Source organism: Rhyacophila brunnea, unplaced genomic scaffold (genome assembly GCF_057557595.1).
Source record: "Rhyacophila brunnea isolate RB1 unplaced genomic scaffold, BYU_Rbru_1.0 scaffold_6, whole genome shotgun sequence".
NCBI lineage: Eukaryota > Metazoa > Arthropoda > Insecta > Trichoptera > Rhyacophilidae > Rhyacophila > Rhyacophila brunnea.
In genome coordinates, this window is record NW_028233276.1 from 29,802,151 (window position 1) to 29,823,665 (window position 21,515).

The window sequence follows — 21,515 nt, forward strand, 5'->3', positions numbered from 1 at the left end:
CTTCAGAACGTTCACTGTGTACCATCTGACTCATTCCTGCCTTCTTAGCATTTCTGACGTTCACAGAATTCTCTGATTCACATGTTTCTAGTCAATCGTGCGTCTAGTTTGAACTAGTACTAAAAGGAGTCATAATAATATTAGTTTTTTTTTGTATTACAATGAAACAGTTGATAAAAACAGTGTGTGAAAATAAAAGGACAGGATGCAAACGATCTTTCTCGTATACATCTGTGTCTGCCTGGAATGAAAAATGATTTTTTTAGAAATGAACCAAATTGCAATTATGGCCAATGTTGAAAAGCGTATTCATTTTAGTATTGAGATTTTGTATGTGAAGATCTGAATCCTGATATATTAAAGATATAATATATAAATATTCAGTATGTTAGCGCATTGAAAACCGAATAAATTCTTTGGTATTTGGTTACGTATAATATTATCTCACGTTGCTTTTTTGAGATCTGAATATTCTCTAAATGAGTAAACTGTATACGTTTTCAAATTTTCTGTTGAATTATTATGCTCAATATGCTTTCAAAATAACTTTTACTTGAAATGAAGTAAATAAAAAACAAACAAACAAACAAATATAGAATACTGAAATGTCATTTTGACATTTCATTTTGATTTCCATAATAACGCACGTATATATTAATAATTTAGTCGCTAGGACCACCCTCTTAGCAACCAATAGTAGTCTTTTACTTTTACGGATTTTTCTGAAATAACTTTCCATACAAAACAGAATTAATTGAAAATGAATTCAATTCTGCAAGATGGCTAAAAGTATTAAAAGAATGCAATGACATCGTGTTCTGATATATTCTAAATGTTTCAAATGTCTAGCTAGTTGGGAAATTAGTTAAAAATCGATTGCATTGCAATCGATAGCTAATAAAAACGTTGTAAAAAATAGAAGTTTCAATGCAATAAATATTACAATATTTTCTAATCGGCGTATAATTATGATTTGTACAAAGAATGAAGACTGCATAATATAAATTAAATATTTGAAATTATTATTTAATATTATAAACTTAAAATATGTAATTTAATATTTGTTTTATCCGTGGTTATAATATCTAAATTAGGGTCTTTATCAGACTGATAGATATTATTAGTATTACATAATTGGTTGTATTGACAATGCAATGAAAGTTTGTTTATTATTAAAATGACGTCTGCCTATATAGTGTCGACACAATATCATCATGTAGACAGTTTGATTAATATATCAATATGTATTTTATATTAAACGAAGTGTCATGTGTCGGTCTAATTTATTTTGTAGGAGACAAGAAAATGACAGTATAATCGTGTGTTTGATTTCTGGTTAAACTACGGCATCATATTATTATTATTTATGTCAGCTGTCAGATTTGTTTCACCCTTTTGCTGTTGAAGATGATAGTAATGTCACATATAAGTGGTTTATTTTTTAGTGCACAAATAGTGTTGTCAATTATTTGTCATTCACAAAAAATTTCCCGATATGATAAGAAAATATATCAGACTGCAAAAAATAATGCTAGATATTCTCAAAATTAAATAAAAATCTCTAGATACTAGCGTTTAAAAAAATTTAATTATAATTATTAATTTCATGAGTAATCGTTGAACAAGAATTTATTATTTCACAAATCACAATTTATACATATTATGTAATACAGCTAATATTTAATGCGAGTACGAAATTTGGTTATCACTTAAATATTATACGTAAAAGTAATGTTATTGGTTAGATAATAATAATATATAGCTACATAAGGACAGCATGTTGATTTTCAAGTAAATCTATTGTAATATTTTAGCTTTCACGAGAAGTTTTAAGCTTTTTGCTGTGCTAGATGTCATGCCGGATGTGAATTTGCAAGCCAGATTCGTACCCAAAGATGCTAGGATCTGGTAAGAAAAACGATAAGTTGGCAACGGTGTGTACATATACCAACGTATCTGTTTAAGTGTTTATGTTATTTTATGCGAGAGGTGCGAGACTAATCAATGCGCTCATCAGAGATATTGTCATTTTCAGTAATATGCGGATTTTTTAATTTTTGAAATTTAATTTTATTGTTTAACAATATTTTTGTTTTTTTTCTTTTCCCTTCTAAGAGGAATATTTGCTATGTATTTTTATATACCACCTTTAACTAGAACCAGTTTTTTTTAAAATTTAAATATTGTATTGTGAATGTCATGAATTTACTAGTTTAAAGTGTTCCAAGAGCCCATTTTAAATTTTCTGACAAATCGATTGCGTCATCTGCGTTAGAAAAAATCGCCGCAGCGAAAATGGGAGAGAGTTACACGATTATATGTATATTGAATATTGCAGTAATAAATGTATGTATTTTCTATGTTATACTTTCCTTTTTTCTAAGTTAATCAAACAATAATAAAGCTATAAATATTAATATGTAGCAATCATACCACTCAGCATTATAACTCTACTAAGCATACTTTAATATAATGTTTTGTTGTCAAAACAAAACAATGGGGCGGAAGCGATCGTCACCATTTCCTCAATCATAACTAGACCAGTAGCTAGGGTTTATTATGGTTTGTTTAATTGCGACAATGTCTCTTGTAATAATATATGAACTGCATTTGTATAAATAGCAAGAACAATCCATAATTTTTTCACTCACATCGAGCCCGTCACTCGGCGCACCACTCATTTCAAGTCTTATATTAACATCTCGGTACAACACCAGTCAATTCAATAATATAACCAATCTCACCAGTAAAACTGTACCCGCGATTATAACACCACTCTGTCACCTTTACCATAGTATTCATGTATTCTTGTAACAATAATATAACCATCTTTCCTCTTTACACATCTCATCAAACCCAAAGTGGTGACCCAGACGTGATATATCAAACCCAAAAATAGTTTAATATTGTTACAATATTATAGTAGATGAAAACATCTCTTTAGATTGGATCAATATACAAATATATATTTAAATTAATAACATTTATTTTGAAAAAAACCCTTAAACAAAAAAATATAGTACCTACTTACATAACTTGCCTTTCAGAACATAATATTATGTCGTACAGTTAGCAGACTAAATATATGTAATTATGTTAAAGTTATAAATACATCTCGAGTATAAAATGTTTTAATGTAATTGCGACCTTGTTAATCCAATGCATATTATGCAAACTCATTTTTAACATCCTACGAATAGGTGTATTATCTTATATATTATCTATTATATCTATGTTAGTTACTTATATTTATTTCAGTAAAGTTACGTTAAAAATATGAATATAAAAGTTTTAATAATGAATCTGAATCTGAAGGAATCTGATATTATATTACAACGTTTTTCTTAGCTCGTATTCTTATTTGTCCGGCACAAATCTTGCAATCGATACTTAACTAACTTCCCGACTAGCTAGACATTTGAAACTTTTATAATATATCAGAACACGATGTCAATGCATTTTTTAAATACTTTTAGCCATCTTTAAGTAGAATTGAATTCATTATCAGTTAATTCTGTATTGTATGAAAAGTTATTTCGACTCCATTATTGTTTGCTAGGGGTCTGGGGTCCTCGCAACTAAATTATTAATATATACGTGCGTTACTATGGAAATCAATATGATATGTCAAAATGACACTTTGGTATTATTTCTATCAAGTACAAATTTTTAAGGTAGTCAAGTCAAGTTTATATGATTCAACAGAAAATTTAAAAACGTTGCATTTAAAAAAATTCTTTTTATCTTGTAATTATTTTTACGGGAGGTCAGAATCTGATAGTCTGTAGCCAAGGTTATGTTTCAAAAATGGAAGACATGCAGTCACCCAAGAAACTCCTAAAAGAGAGAAAAGAAGAGTGAAGATACTTAAAATGTGGTGGCCTAACTGTGTAGAAATAAAAACAACATCATTGTGGTGAACGGAATGGAGTTCAACCCACAATTATTGCCCCGCATGCCGCATCCCACATACAAAAATAAATATATGTTAATGAGAAAAACTTGGATATATGAGAAATCAAGGAAAAAAATATCTCCTGGGTAATTTGATAAATAATAATTTTTAATAACACTAGGGAAGCTTTATTGCCTATCCATGAAACAAATACGTATGAAAATGTTACTTTAAAATTGTACAACCTTATGGCTAAGTTCATCAAAAAATTAATAAATCACATTTTTGCAGAAACGGTGTATACGTATTATGTATAGTGCTGACTTACTCGTTCTATCGAGACTTTGAGAGAATGCTTTTCAGTACTTTTATATGCTGTGTTAACTGTATCGGAGATGTTAAACTCGTAAATAGAATTAGTACCTATTATGTATTTTTAGATATATTTTTCGTTTATTCTACGATCTCACCATTTGGTAAGTAGGTATCGCTCTTCGTTGGTACGTAACATACATAATATCGTGGGCGTACAGGCAGAAGTCACTAACTCCAGTTTTGACGAAATTGAGATTTTAATGTCATTATATAGAAAAAGTAATGCTGCAAGAATATTGAACATATGAAAAAATAAAAGTAATGAATAACTCAAAAAATAAAGATTTTACAACCATTTTAACAATACCAAAAACACAAAACATTGATTATCTCAGAACTGTGTATTTGGAGTTAGTGACTTCTGCCTGTATGCCCACGATATGTAAATATTTCAACATAAGATAAAGTTCAATTACATGGTGGTTATATAATTATTTAAATAATGTTATATATGTTATAATGAAATATTTTCCGGCTACTTTCTACTCCCTAAAAGCTGCCACCCCGATGCGTATCTTCAACACCCCCACTTGGTGCAGTCCAGGTGAAGACGTTTCGTGTAGGTGGTCAATACCCACTTGATTTGTAGCACGGATGATGTTGATATTATATATATATATATATATAATTGAATTTCCGTTAAAATTATATTTAAAATAACCAACTATAGATACAATAATAATATAATATTTTTGTTATAAATCATTAATATACCTAAGTGAATTTTTAAATTAAAATGGGTCTAGCTTAGCGTGTTATTATTATCAATATTCTGAACGAGTCACATTTGATAACCTCTTTCGTCATTTTGCGAAGTCATACTACTAGAAATTACTTATATTGACTTGGAAAAACCCGAGTCTGTATCTTGAGAATTCCTAACATGTCAACATATTAATTATTTATGTCATGAGATATTAATTGAATTGACAAGTATTTTAAATGATGATATTTTTTGTGAGCACATGATTTAAAAAAAACTACATAAAAACTAGACCCATAATTATATACCTATGACTAATTTTGTATATAATATCGTCACTATACAGGCCAAGTAGCGTAACCCTCAAATATCAAATTGTTCGGGAAGTGAAAAAAACTGTGGGCATTAGATTTACTTATTATTTTATATAATATTTATTTATTATTTTATTACATATTGAGTACCTTACTCTGTACGTACCATATGGCGTACGTTTAGAGAGGGTTACTGTATTTGACTGGATAATTTTTTGTCAACTTACAAATGGCTTAAAAAATAGTATTGAATTATTTTGATATGAAATATTTTTTTGGGATTTATGATAGTTAGATTTAGGCCAGTTCGTGTAAGAGTATTCAATAAGTCCATTACCATCAAAATGTCACTTTGGTGAAAAGTGAGGGTTGCGCTACTTGGCCTGTACAGTGACGATATGTACATTGATTTACGATATATAATAAGTTAGTAGTATAGCACATAGGTACTAAGGCATACGAAGCCGTTATAAATAACTTTAAAGGACACCAAAGATACGTAGCACCTGTCAAAAGTGAGAAATCGTCTCGGATTGTGAACAAATATTTTACATTGAACAGAAAACATCTTTTTAAGTTAAGTAGAAAAAATTCTTGACTTTTATTCTGGAATGAATTGTATATCTTTGTCCGGAAAATTTTGTTGTAAGACTCAAAAAAGCTATATTCTTCTTTCTGGAATGTATTTTCAACATCCGTCAGAACACTGGATGCACTAAATGTATTGCATGTATTGGCAACAAGGGCTTAAAAAACACTGGGAGGAATTTACAATCTTCGTTGGAATACTGGACTGGGCCGATGTTTTTTAGGAAAAATTTTCTTTCAGTAAAATATTCATATTATAATTGTACTCGGCCGAAGCTAAAATTTTTTTTTCCCATTTTTTTTTAAATATATTGGCATGTCATCTATTATTATAAATATTTTTTTATTTTTTGTGTATTAGCATAATAAAATGGTTTGCCAGTTATGGATTTGGCTTTATTGTAAAAATTGCATTGATTTGACGTAATATTTAGTAATGCAGATGGGGTCTTTTATTATTCGGCCTTTGGTATGGGAGTATGTAGCCAATGAGGTGTTAATTGATTAGTATCAATCGGTTTGCAGAAAATGACGTTTTATAACGGTAAATTGTAGGTGCTGAAAATTGACTATGAAATTGAAAATTGACTATGTATATTTCGTCTTCAGTATTCAGTAAATCACAAGGATTCAATAAAATATTAAGTAGTTGAGTGACAGTTGAAACGACAACGAATACCTACCTATTAAAATTATTATTACTGTAACATAAATATAGTGTATACATCGTAATAACTAATAATAGTGCGAAAGTTCACTGGTCATACGATAATGTTAAAATAACCTAAAATTTCTATATTTCGAAATAAACGTACTCATACAATTTCTATTACATACTTATCACGATTTGAAGTAAACCAATAATCACTGTGCCATTGCAAAATAGTGATTATGTTTTTACTTAACCAGTTTGTTTCACTGCAAGCAATGTTTAATATTACGAATTGCAGTGCTGCATTTGGATCCTTAAAGTATTTAAATATACAGCCGATTGAACGAGTAGGTATACGCAAATAAATTGATTGCTCAAAAAATCTGTAATTATTTAAAATATAGGACTGTTTTTCATCTGTAGTAAATTTTTCGTAAATTTGAGATAGGTACTGATACATATTATATTTTGGGTAGACCTCAAAAACTAAGCCATAACTGACAATTTACGATCAAATTAAATAAGTGAAAGTAGTTGCAACACCTTTAATATTAAGTTTTGTTTCTGTAAGTATATCAAATATCTTTAAAAATTTTAACTGATTCCAATATTCGGGATGACAAGACAGTGTCGAGCCACACCGGGCGACTCTGGTCTCGAGACCAGTCGCGCAACTGGTCTCTTCGGGCGATTTACTCGGGCGACTTGCCGGCGACCAGAGAGGCAGCCAATAATAATAATAATAATTAATGTACACGCAAGTTTGCAAAAATACGTTCTATCCGCGGCGTGGCTGCCGGCGACTGGTCGCCTAGTGTGGCAGCGCTCAATACATAGTTATATGTTTTCATACATCGCTACCGATCTCCCGACCAGAGAGACCAGAGAGACCGGGAGACCAGACCGAGCGCACGAACGAGATTTTACTGGTCGCCCGACTTTATTGCTTGCGCGACTACTGGGCGACCAGGTGTGGCATGCTCCATATAACTGTATGCATCGGTCTGGTCTCGGCGACTGGTCTCGAGACCAGAGTCGCCCGGTGTGGCTCGGCTCTTAAACACCATTCCGTGTTATTTTACGAAGCGCCGGGAACTAGGAACATTCATCATTTGGGTCAGTTACTTGGACTACGTCACTCAGATTTTAACTCTCAGTCAGTAAATATCAAATGGATTTCATTTTAATTGTACACGTCATATATTCTTAAATAAAAATCGCAAGACGTTATGATAAATGATCCCTGAACTCGCCGTACGCTGCATCCTGATAAGAAATAGAGGTCGGTATATGACTGTGTTCCATAAACGTATAGATAAATCTGTATACAGTAGCATCATATGCAATTCGCGGGTGTATTGAAATCGTTTTCTGCAATGCCTATTTAAATACTAGTGAAAAATATCACTACAGCTGCAAGCCGTTTTTTGCGTGTCAATGGTGCTACTATATACTGATTTACCTATGTCAATACCTACTCCAAATGCAAAGAAATAGACTTTGAAATTTATATAACAGATCATTTAGTGTGACAAATACGCCTACATACTGGTAAACTAATAATATGGTACGTAGACAATATAATGTAACTTCATATCTATATTTTCCTTTCTATTGTCATTTTTTCTAATGATAGATATTTGGTTTTTACATATTATACTGAAATATACCACGTAGTTTTTCCTGATTTGTTTAAAATTAGTGTAATTTAGTTTTATGCTATTGCCAATTATTCACATTTTGTCTTGGTGTTTATCGTTTGTTGATTTTAGGTAGATATAAAAAAACTGATTAGAATTTTATGTACTAATTATACAGTGTCACTCAGTGGTTTTAGTTTTACTTGTGTTATTATTTGTTATTAGTGTGCATGTTAATTCTGTCTGTAATCAATGTAATCATATTGTTATCCATATTCCATACTATCTATCTATCATTACCAATTTTCCTATAAAACAGAAAAAAATAAAAAGAAAGCTGATTGAATATCATTAGAATCATCAAGGTAATAATAAAAATATTGTAGCCAATAGATAAAACCGATTAATAAAATTTAAAAAAATACTCATAACATTTATAAAAAAGTAGGTAAGTAAGTATATACAAATTTAAGTATTTTTGCTACTAAGCAAATATGATTTTATAAATAAATATAGCGATCATTATTTTATATTTTCAATATTGTCTAACAAAACATTAAATGTTTTATTTATTAATTGAACTGACGTTCTCGTAGTGGAACTCTAGTTTTTAGATAAAAGTTATTATTGTTTTATTATATAATTGGTATTTATTTATATTAATAAATCTTTTTAACCACAAGTAAAACTGCACCTACGATAAAAGATTCTAATTTACATGTGGTTTCTATAATCAGAAATTGATAACATAATAATATAAACGTATTTATAATGTAAATATGTTGAAATTCAATTGAAATTATCAAATCATCATCATCATTAGAACAGCTACAGTCTGGGACGTGACTTGTTCCAACGATTCCTTCCTTCCTTTACCAATTCACAATCATTCATACATTGCACATGATACGGAATGTGCAGTCTTCTAACCTTGACTAATAATAATAATAATAAGGTGATAAAGCTAAACATTGTACTATCTTTTTATCCAATTGCCGCTGTCTCTGGACAATTCGTCTAATGACGCTGGATGCAGCTTTAGACCTGGCAGCAATAGTAGGATGCATTAAACAAAAGCAGGCACACACATTTGTTTTTCCATAATGTTTAATGGTAATTGGAGACTGACTACTACACCAGTCTATTTTTCCTTTTTCACAGTAAATTCGCTGCCAATCTCTATGAGCTTCGACTTGTTACCCAACCAAAATTTCCATGTGACGGAAAAATGTAGGATGTAAATAAAATTTTCTGGAAATATCCCGAAAAGATTATCAAATGGGTTCTATTCGTCATCCGATCTGATCGCCACAGTGGTCAATTTTATTGCATTTATAAAAAAATGCGTCGTGTTTTTGTGGACGTGAAAATCTCTTAAGCTAGATAGAATGTACGTCAGTTTTGAATTAGCTTTGTATTGTATTATATTTAATATTTATTTTAATTTTACTTTTATTTCAGTCAAATCACACTACGGGCGTGTTGACCTCAATCTTGAGTATTTGGTCCTGAAACATTCCCAGGCATAAACAACTATTGATGCTTCACACCCAAACGTAGGGCTTCGTAATACGCTCGATTAATCATGTTTCTTTTGTCGTTATCTTCGATTAGTCTAATAAATAATTATGTACATATTATTTATAGTCAGATAAAATAAAGATATTCCAAAGCACGAATTTTGCTTTATGTATTTATACAAGTCAGAACTAGTGGTATTCTTATTATTTCTTGATAACATCATCGTAGTTAACTGGAGTCAATCTACTGCTTGATGAATGCCTGACGTAGGTCATCACTTTCATCCCCTGAACTTATTGGATGCGTCGATCCAGTGGGTTTTAGAGCGGCCCTGTGGTCGGTTAATGCCTCCTGTCATGGTTAATGTCATGATTACCTTAAATTTATCCAGTGGTTGTCCACTCACTGACCTTTTGCCATTTTATCAGCTAAATAATTTTTATCACATCACATACTCTCGTCTGACTCCTTATCCATTGGTTAATTTTATAGTCTCGCCCAACATCCAATTTCCAATTCCACATTGCTTATATTATGAGCTTTGGTAATACCTACACATCGGTAACATTGTATGCTTTAAACACAATGGAAGGTCAATTTTTAGGATCATAATATTCAGGTCATCATATATACTTCCACCAATATACATTTTTGTTGTAGATAGACGTAGTTGTTGATACGTTTGATTTGAGTACCATTGACGAAGGTCGTTTGTGGGTCAGCAATTACTTTTATATTTCTAATTATATTCAAAAAATCAATTTCGTGCTGACTGGTATCTTTAAAATTCCATAAATAATAACCGAAATTAAATGTTTTCGTGGCTTTTAGAATACAGAATAAATTAAACTCGTAATTACGTCGTACACTTTATAAATTAATTTTGATATTATTTTATTTAAATAAACTTATAGAGTTTCATTGAGTAAATTTATATAAAATACCTATATTAATAATACAATTTGCTAACAGTCGGTCTCTCCGTTTATCTGGTAACAACTCAAAAACTACTCGACGAATATTGATGAAACTTACACAGCAGTGGCGTGCGGTTCATTGATGCTATATGTACCTATACCGCATCCACAGAATTAATCAATCTAGTAATATGTCCTTACTCATTAGTCCCTGGGGGGAGGCACAAGGGTTAGCGATGAGATCTGAGAGAAGTGGCGAAAACTTATACTTTCCCTATGCCCAAATATCAGACTCTTTCATATCTGTGACAAATCTCTAAGCAGATAATATGTAGCAAATAGTATGAATATTGGTATCTATTTTTAACGGTATTTCTAAAAAAAATTCACCGCACGCAACTGTTATACAGCCTATAGATTATTTAGTTTAGTACTAAATTATATGACTTTCATCTCGATTTTCGATATCTCAAAAGAAACTTTTTGAAAAGAACGCGCTTGCAACAATATTAGATGATGCAAGGCACGTACAGGTGAACGCCTGCCTTTCTGTATTTCACGCGGATGAATCTGTAAGTGATTGTTAGTTAACAATATACGTAATAAAATGCATTGTGTCGTGTATGAAATAGAATAATAGTCAGTTTTGTACCAACCAGCTTATAATATTTACTTATGGGCATGTATTAGCATTTAAAAAAACCTGTTTCTATCATAATAACTGTGGTTATCCTTCGTACAACTGATGCTGTGTTTTATGGAAATACCCGTTTATTAATTGAGATTGACTGACCACCAACATAAAAACTTGTACTGAAATATTATGCATATAAATAAAATGTGCATATTATCATTATAATATGCTCTTGATTAAATAGTTAAATGATGCAAACATGGTAGTTGCACATAGATTGTTATCGTATTAATTGAGTAAAATGCATACTTAATTATAATAATATAGGTATGCAGTACCAAGGAAACCAGAGACAAACAGTTACATGTAACAACGACCTTTTGATTTAATTTATAAAGGAGAAGGGTGATGCTATGTTAATCGCCAGTAGGATATTAAGTATATTTTATATTTTAGTTGTATTTGAAAAAAAAATATTATTCTGACCTATTCGGTATTAATTGTCAACAGGTATGTTTGGTACATACGTCTTGATAAAAAAATAACCTTTTTTTCTTCTTTTAATTAAAACGTAATTTATGCGTAAGTAAGTTAATGTATTATTGTTTATCGTATTTTATTATATTCTGAGATAATTATTCAGTCAGAAAAAATATAATTGAATAAGTAGGTATGTACGTAGTGATATTTAAAAAAACAATCCGAAATAAATGATTTTTTATGATATTCTTAACGTATATTACAATCGAATTGGTATTGACTTTTACGTTGTATGTTTTCCATACTAATATTACGTAGTAGGTTTGTAAGAAAGATTTGCACACTCTGATTTTTACGTTTCATTACTAATAGGTTCGACTGTGTTTTAAAAAAAATTATCCTCATCAAGTTATCAGAATATAGACGTTAACATAGTGTGATCACAGGCGACACTATACTGATGACGATGCAAAAATAATAAAACAAACATAGTCTATCGTTGCAGCGAATGAAACTAATATCAATAGAAAACACATTAACAATAAGATAATTGTATTATAATTGTTATATATAAATAAATTATACACACCTTTATATTATTTTCGTTTGTTTTTTTGTAGTTAGTGGTGTGTTAAAAAATACGTTGAGTGTTGCACTTAACTTGATAAAATATTCGAATTATTTTACACCGTATCACAATAATAATATGGAATCACAAATTGTTATTCACTTCACAACATTGTTTTAGCTCGCGAAGGCGGGCAGAATGAGCTGTTATCACGTTGGTATGTATTGTAAGTTCGTCCACTAATGAACTTGGCCGACAGTTTTACGAAATAACACTAAATGTCAAGAGTTGCGGCAATTTGAATAACATGTTTAAACGTCGCTTCTTCGACTCGGATTGACTGCTCGGTACAAAATTTCCGGTTGATACGTCTCAATGCTGCTAACACTGTGAGACCGCGACTAGCCGAGCCAAGGTTCGAATCTGTTTACCTTGTTTTTGTGTACACGGTCATTATTAATAATTTTATTATTTATTATAAACTAGCTACGAATACCCGGCGTGGCACGGGTTGTTGGTGCGGTGATGACTGGATAATGTGATTCAGAAGTCGCTGCCATAGAGAAATATAAAATCATAGAAAAGAAGTGCAGTTTCTTTATTAGGCGCGCATACAGAAAATTTTTTTGAGGATCTATTTCGAAAAAAAATGTAGATTTGAACATACATAATTTTATTCTGAAATATTTTTCGAAAAAACTAAGACGTACCTAACTCAATTTGTAGAGCACTTATGAGCAGGTATTAAAAAGGCCAATAGTTAAAATTTGTCGTAATTAAGCATGGCAGTTGTAGCATAGTGGTAATGTACAGGGCGCGATACCCAAGAGACACAGATTCGATTCCTGCCGGGTGTCTTACTTTTTTCGAAAAAGATTTTTTCTATTGGCTACATTTTCTCATGAGTGTTTTCAGAATTATGTACGTTCAATAATTAGAATAGAATGGAGCATTCTTAAATCTTGTAAATTATTCGTTGAATAAAAGAAATGGTTTATTAAAAAATATTGTTAATTTTTTAAAGCGGAAAGGGAGTGCAGGGTTATCAAAATCTAACAAATGGTATTGACTTCCACATTTATTCCACCTTATATTTTTAAAGATGCTTGTCACTTCTACCATGGACCTTCGAATTTTTATCAATCTAAGTAAAAAAAATGTATGAATTACGTTGGTATTTACCATAGGTAGGTAGGGACTACCAAATCGCAAACGAGGCCCAACTGGACAAGGGGTCCCAAATCTCAGTCCGATAGTAGGGTATTTATATCGTTCACAAAAAATATAGATTAAAAATAAACGCATGAATGCTGAAATTTAAAGAAAAAGCTAAAGCAGAAAGGTCTCAACGTTGATTTTGAATACATTTTTTTTTAAAGTGTAGGGGGTTTCATGATATTTACACCTAATATTTCCTCTAAGTCACTGAGGTAGATCCCCTAGGTCAGGGATGGTGAACCTTTTTACGATCGCGTGCCGAAATTTCCCAAATAATATTTTTCGACTGTCTGACGTGCCAAGCAGTTTTTCTTGGCGAAGTTTTCTAAAAAAGTAGTTTTTAAGATTTCCATTAAAAAAAGTTTAAAAATTACAATGGAATTCTTGATATTCAATCTTCCGCCGTATTTCTAGCCGAAGGCATATCTTTTATTCTTTGATTGTCTTGTTTTCAAAATTCTCAATGAGATCGTGGAAGCATTTGAATCACTCTTCATTCATATTATATTATTCTCCATCACTGAACGGTTTTCCAATTTTAGAGATTATATTTGAGTCAAAATAATAAGCAGTTATTATATTTGAATGACTGCCGATAATTAATTTCATAATGTTTGTTGATTAAATATTGTTATTTTTAATTGCCCGATCCAAAGGACCGACCTATACAATTGTATATCGATGCACATCGATTGGTAAACATAGCATGAAAAACCGAAAAAAACACACATGGCTATGTCGTCATTATTTTTTAATATTATATAAGAAAGTAGGTACTTAAGTAAGTATATTATATTTTATTTTATATGTAAAACTTTTTAAAAAAAAAACCTTTTTAAATAAATATAATACATAAAAATAATTAGTACTTAATTTATTTTCTTTTCATTCAAAATGAAACATTCGCGTGCCATGCAAAATCATCTCGCGTGCTATAGGTTTGCCATCCCTGTCCTAGGTTGATACTTACCTACTAGACTAGACATAATACAGTTGCCTTAATTTGATGGTACTAAAATAGATTGTTTCGCGTTATTATTTTTACTTTAACATTGGTTACTGATTAATTTGGTGTTGGATTAAGTAGGGATGACACTTTTATACACAAGAAAAAATATTTCTTATTGTAAAATTAACTTTTTAAGTATAATAATAATTCGGATCATTATATGAAAAAAATATGGAGTTTTTCCCAATTTCTCGGTGGAAGCTGCCATATACTAAAATAATGAATTAGGTAAGAAATAATTTTATGACTTGTGCATGAGATAATAATATGTAAGGATATTGACACCTGACACAATATGATCTCCAATAAACTGCTGGGAATATTTTATCAAATTATTACCTTTGATATAATATTTACCTGCAAAAAAACAATATTTAAAAAAATATTTTTTCCACTAATAGCAATCACGAACAAAACACTAACGAACAAACAATAATAACGATATATTAAAACAAATATTCAGAATGGTATTTCCTTAACTTTTATGGTGAGGGTGATAAATGCAGAAATAAAATAATGCTGGTATATCAAATCAACTGTATATATTTTTATATGAAACCATAACCGTATAACAAATAAAGGGAATTGGACAACTCGAAGCCAAAACAATTGGGCGCTGTACTGTCGAATGAAATAAATAAACCTTCGTTACGATTTTATACAGAAAGTAGACAAATTTTAATCAGTTTATATCTAATAATTAGTAGTTTTAATTCATTTTGCTTTTAACATATTGTTTTTTATTGCGGATTGAGAATAATTATCATGCCTGACGCTTTATATAAAAATGCGAGAACTCTCTTCTCGTTGAAACTTAAACATATGCACAATTAAATCATTGTTTACGTGTGCATATTTAAGTTCTCAATAAGTATTAAATATAAATATAATAATTTAAATATAAATAATAATATTAAATATATATTTTAAAAGTACCTATAATTCACGAACGTCTATTTATTTTCAAATGTTATTTGATTGCGTGGCCTATTTGGCACGGCGCTAAATCATCCTAAACCTCAAATGAACTAAGTATGCCACAATTTTAGTGTCAAATTTGACACCCTAATCTCTTATTAAATGCATTTTGTGAGTAAAGAGAGGTACCAAAAACGAATACTTCAACAACATCTAGTGACTGGTGAAGACATTAAGTGAATTTTGGCGAATTATCCCATTTGGCATCTACCCCGGCCTCCTTATATACTATATACTTAGTATCTTCCTATATTGGAGTGCTATGGCATATTTACTTAAATGAAAAACGATACTATTTATACAGTTTGCAACTATGTTTATCGGAATAATAGATTTTTTTTACTTTGCGTTACATAAGTTAAGTTTAATACAATACTACTCACGCATTGATAATAATATTTCTCATTTTAAAAAATCACGATTTAAAAAAATCAATTTCTTCTCAAATTAAAAAATATACTTCGTGTATTAGGTATGTCGCTCAAAAACTGTTTTGCGGCACCCATTGATATGCGAAACTCAGTTTGAATATCGCTGGTATATTTGTTAGTTTATATGAGTTAAATTGAATGAACTCACAATATTGTTGACTTCAACATTTAATTTGCACTTATGATTATGTATAAAGCCTATGCATTGCCACGCGACAATGTGACTTGCACACAATAATTAACATGATACTATGCATTATCAAGAGCAGTGTACTCGTGTCACTTATGACCGTATAATACTGAACAGAAGATTCTATATTGCGGTTAACGCATTAAATCTAGGTATGTACCTACAGAATTTTATAGAAGTATTCTGATTTATTTGTATTGTGTTTAACCCAAAACTTTAAACTTTGACGTCCGGATCCGGTAGAAAATTTTCCCTGTTATTTTTCAATAATGTTTTCTGGATGGTGACATACTTGCGGTAATTATTTCCTGAGAATTTTCATGTTAGGATGAGTTTTATTGTGTCATCAAAATTATTGAAAGTCACGGTTGATTTTTTTTTTTGTTATACGAATCCTACAAAATTATCATTGTATTCGATTGATATTTTAAAATTACAAGTTTGGGGTTACACCATCTTAATAATATAGTATCTTAACTCAATAACAATGAGTAGGTATATATGTATGCAGTGGCTGTTTTAGGGATTTAGAGTGATTTTCTGGAACCCACGACGTTATAGGTCGACGCTTAAGCCGCGCGGCCATCTTTATACATTGGGCTATATTTTATACTCAATTAGTGAGTAATACTGCATGTCTAAACAAAATGGTATGAACTGTTTCGAGACCCCTTTTTAAATCTTTTAACAAATTGATTTCGTAGGTAACGATATGTTTAGAAAACGTACGCGATGTAAGTGAAGCTCGTTGTCAACTGCCATTCACAAAATTTTCCAGATAAAGCAGGAAAAAATCTTCATTTTCACAAAGTCAAAAAAGTAGCATTAAAACTAGCATTAAAAAAAACTAATCACAATATTTTTCATAGTTTTTAGCAGAGTTAACAAATAATAGATTTTTTTTTGTTTTATAACTTACTAATAGATAAGGATTATAAGTACACGTTATTGCAGTTACGAAATATAGTAATTAGTTAAATATTTTACATACAATTTATTTCAATGGTCATATTATATACTATATAATAGAATGCCAGTATGTTGATTTTGAAACCAATCTGGTGTTTAAGTTTTTTGTGAGAAGTTTTAAGCTGTATATGGTGCAGAAAACGCTAGATTTAACGAGATACGCTGGATGTAATTTTGAATTTACTTATTCTTATGAAATGCATTTACACAATAGAATATCACAATAAATACATAATCTCATTGTATATCGAGGGAATCTTCAGCGTGTCTAAATTATTTATAGACCGCACGCCACTGCTCAGGATCTTTCTCTCATCATTTTGTGAGTGCCATATATTTTGAATCATAGATTAGAATACGTTACTAAGGATATTATATAGAAACTATAGAGCATAAACGACACTGCCTCTTTCCTAAGGAGTGCCTTGTCATTTGGAAGCTAGGTATAATAATACTATATTTATTGCCATTTATTTAGTCCAACATTTTTTATTATTTCATAAAAAGTCTAAGGAATTATTTTTCATAATACACCACTGTGGGACTTATTTACATACTCTAATAAATCAATTATATATTTAACATACTCGTATTTTGTAATCGCTTCTTTCTATTCATAATATACGAGGGTGGGTCAATAAGTCCTTAGAAAAGCCGACAGGTGGCGCGACTAGTACTGTAAGCGGTTTGTTTTCATGCAGCGGCACTACCGATTCAGTATGCTGCGAAGTTTCAATCAGATTGGTCGGGTTTTTGTGTGTTTCTCGTACATTTAAAAAAAAAATTTGCTTGTGGAAAATGGAAAAATGGAAAATGGAGAAAATTGAGTTTAGATCTGTTATTAAACATTTTAATATAAAAGGGTTAACAGCAAAGGAAATAAAAAATGAGTTGGATTTAGTTCACGGCATATCTGCTCCTTCACTTGCAACTATTTATAACTGGTTAAATGAATTTAAACGTGGTCGTACATCGACAAAGGATGAACCACGCTCAGGACGTCCTGTAGAGGTGACTACACCAGAAATGATCAATAAAATCCACGATATGGTGTTAAGTGACCGAAGATTAAAGTTGAGTGAGATAATTGAGGTTACAGGGATCTCAAAAGGTAGCGTCATTTCTATTTTACATGACAAATTGGGCATGAAAAATATTTCTGCAAGATGGGTGCCGCGTTTGCTCACAGTCGACAATAAACGCAATAGGGTGGTGGCCTCTAAAGCCCTGTTGTCGCTCATGCAACGCAATCCGGATGAATTTTTTCGTCGCTTTGTGACTGTGGATGAAACATGGATACACCACTATACTCCCGAGACGAAAGAACAGTCAAAGTATTGGATTGCGAAGGCAAACCATGTCCAAAGAAGGCGAAAACCGTAAAATCAGCTGGTAAGGTTATGGCTACTGTATTTTGGGATGCACGTGAAATTATTTTCGTTGACTATTTGGAAAAAGGAAAAACAATAACAGGGGATTATTATGCATCTTGATTGGACCAGCTAAAAAACAAAATTGAAGAAAAACGGCCTCATTTAAACAGGAAAAAAATCCTCTTTCATCAGGACAATGCCCGTGTTCACACATGTTTACGATCAATGGCTAAAATTGAAGAATTGAAGTTCGAATTGGTCGACCACCCACCGTATTCGCCAGATTTAGCCCCCAGTGACTTTTTCCTTTTCCCAAACTTAAAAAAATGGCTAAGTGGACAACGTTTTTTTTCAAATGAAGAAGTCATCGATCGGAAAAATGCTTATTTTGAGGACCTTCCGAAAACTTATTTTTCTGACGGTTTAAAAAAAATTGAGAAACGTCTTACCAAGTATATTGAGCTCCAAGGAGATTATGTTGAGAAATAAAAAAAAAATACAAAAATAAAAACTGTTTTAATGCTTTTTTCTAAGGAATTATTGACCCAACCTCGTACCTTCGTAATGATATAGAGAAATATAACATTATTATAAAAATAATAAATTAATTCTTACAAAAAATATAGCTTTGGATATATGTGTCTCTAGATTTCAAAATCAGCCAAGTCCATAATGGATGAATAGCGTTTATATTATTTCGATTATAGAATATTTAAAATTTATAAGTTCCACATTTTAATAATGCAGAAATGTTAAAAAGCAGTAGTTCTTCAACAATTCACAAAAGAGTCAAAAATACCTAAAGCGTACTTGGCTGATTTAGAAATCTAGTGACACATATTATAATATTATCATATTTGATAGTATTGCATTTGTAGGTGAAATTGTATCTGCCTAGGAAATTGCAAATTTCTGAAACATAGTATCAATAAGGAAAAAAATGGTTTACATACAATACATATATTTAGATGATATTTTATATCAATAGGTAAATGCAAAGTATAATGTTAAGTTATTTTACTGTTATGTTAATGTATTTTTATTTAATAAAAAAAAAACAAAAAATTGTATTTCCGTCTTTTATATTGTTGTATGAAATCAATATTTCGCATTATGACGATATTATTCTTGTGAATTTTTCTCACAGATTACTAAATTTAATAATAATTGAGTTTTACATTTAAAAAAATAATTTTATGCAACAGGCATGTCCAATGCGTCAATCGCTGAATAATGAATTTTGAAAATCGCACCATAGAGAAAATAAATAGAATGTAACAATCGTATACATTGTTGTAATATAATATGATTTCATTGTCATGTTGAAGGTGAAACATTTACGATTCCTGAGTAATATTTTTGTTAATTTAATGAGAATGTAACATTCTTTATTGAACATACATAATTTTAAAACACCTCAGAGAAATATACAACTACTAGAAAAAAACTTTAAAAAAAGGTTATTAAATTATTAGCAATTAGTTAAAATTTGGAGTAAAACTGACACCGGTTAGTAATAATTATGGTAATTTAATAAGTTTACTAGTAGTGTGAGGTCGTAAACATGGAACCAACTCCAGCACGCCAACCATCCCAATATCAAATGTTAGTGCCTGGATTGAATCCCTATGTAACCGCCCTCCCCCAGCATCGGTAATCTACCCCGATTATAGTCCACTGAAAAGCGCCGCCAGATACATTGATTTAAAATACAAATACCGACTGCCAAAATTAACGCATTATGAGAAACGCTTCAAAAATGTGAAAACTATAATATAGTTATTCAACTCGTGATATTAATTTCAGTCCAGGCGCGTATTTTTGATATATCGTCAGTGGAAAGTTTATCATTTAACACAATTGATACACAATCATACTACGAAAATGGCAAATCCTCGAAGGTCTTACTACTCTAAGAACAGAATTCGGTAGAAATTATCGCCTAACTCTAACTGATAGCTGTATTCGCAACCTGATTAAAATTTTTGAAGACTGGTAGTGTTTTGCGTTGCCTGATAGCTGTACATGTTTATCCAGCCCGTTTACGCGAAAACATTGCTGCTAAACGTGAAAGTATGGGCGAAGACACACAGCGCTCGAAATGGAAAAGTTTACGAACCGGAGCGCTCGACAAATTTTCTGAAGATATTTACATAGTCATCAAATTGTATGTGTATTTTATAAAAATAAGTGTATCAGATTTTCTATTCTATGGTCTATCTAGCTCAGATGGTCAACATATTTTTTCCAAGAGACGGAGCGATAATTTTACAAATTTCACGAGCCGGAACGGCGCTCCGGTGCGTTCCGTTCCATTTCGAGCCCTGAAGACACAGAAATGTCGATTCTAGGAAAATCGAAGCAACTTGGCCTCTCATTATAGCAAATTCTACATGAATACACCCATATAGAATCCAGCTCACGCGATAACTAAAGCCAATGGACCACGGGCAGCGTCGTAGATTCGCCGACAAGTCTTTGAAGAGCAGGCAACCGCTGATGATTTTTCAAGTAAAGGCATCTTCAGTGATGCGGTACATTTGCACCTCAATGGATTCGTTAATAAGTAAAACTGTCGTATTTAGGGCGAGGAATCCGACAAATGATTCAAGAGAGGCTGCCACATGCTGCGAAAGTTACTGTTTGGTGCGATTTTTGAGATGGAGACGTCATCGGGCTGTGATGATAATAATGATAAAAGAGCGACCATTAGGCCTCGTCCAGGGTAGGTGCGTTTGGCGGAGCGTTGAGCGGCGCGCGCAACTTAAACGTATTTATAACCGTGTGTGAAAATGTTCGTAGACAATGTCTTTTTTTGGTTATACTTTTATAAGTTGCGCTCGCCGCTCAACGCTCTGCCGAATGCGCCTATCCTGGACGGGGCCTTGCGGTCAATGGCATTTGCTATTGGCAAAATGCTCTACTCTTTGTTGCCGAAATTGGAAGATTTTGAATTGGAAAACATCTGGTTCCAACTGGATGGGGTCACATGTCATAAACGTAGTGATACACTGGCTTTATTGCGTGTAAAAACAAATTAGAACCAGAACTTTAAGGGGG

At 31.4% G+C, this 21,515-nt stretch overlaps 1 protein-coding gene across 1 annotated transcript in view; it reads right to left on the minus strand.

Moving 5' to 3' along the window:
- Positions 1-12,625, minus strand: part of LOC147065510 (serine protease inhibitor 42Dd-like) — a 39,023-nt gene extending 26,398 nt beyond the window's left edge. Inside the window, exon 1 of the mRNA XM_085956833.1 lies at positions 12,309-12,625. The gene's annotated coding sequence lies outside the window, so the exon portion shown is untranslated. The remainder of the gene's footprint in view (positions 1-12,308) is intronic.
- Positions 12,626-21,515: the final 8,890 nt, after the last annotated feature.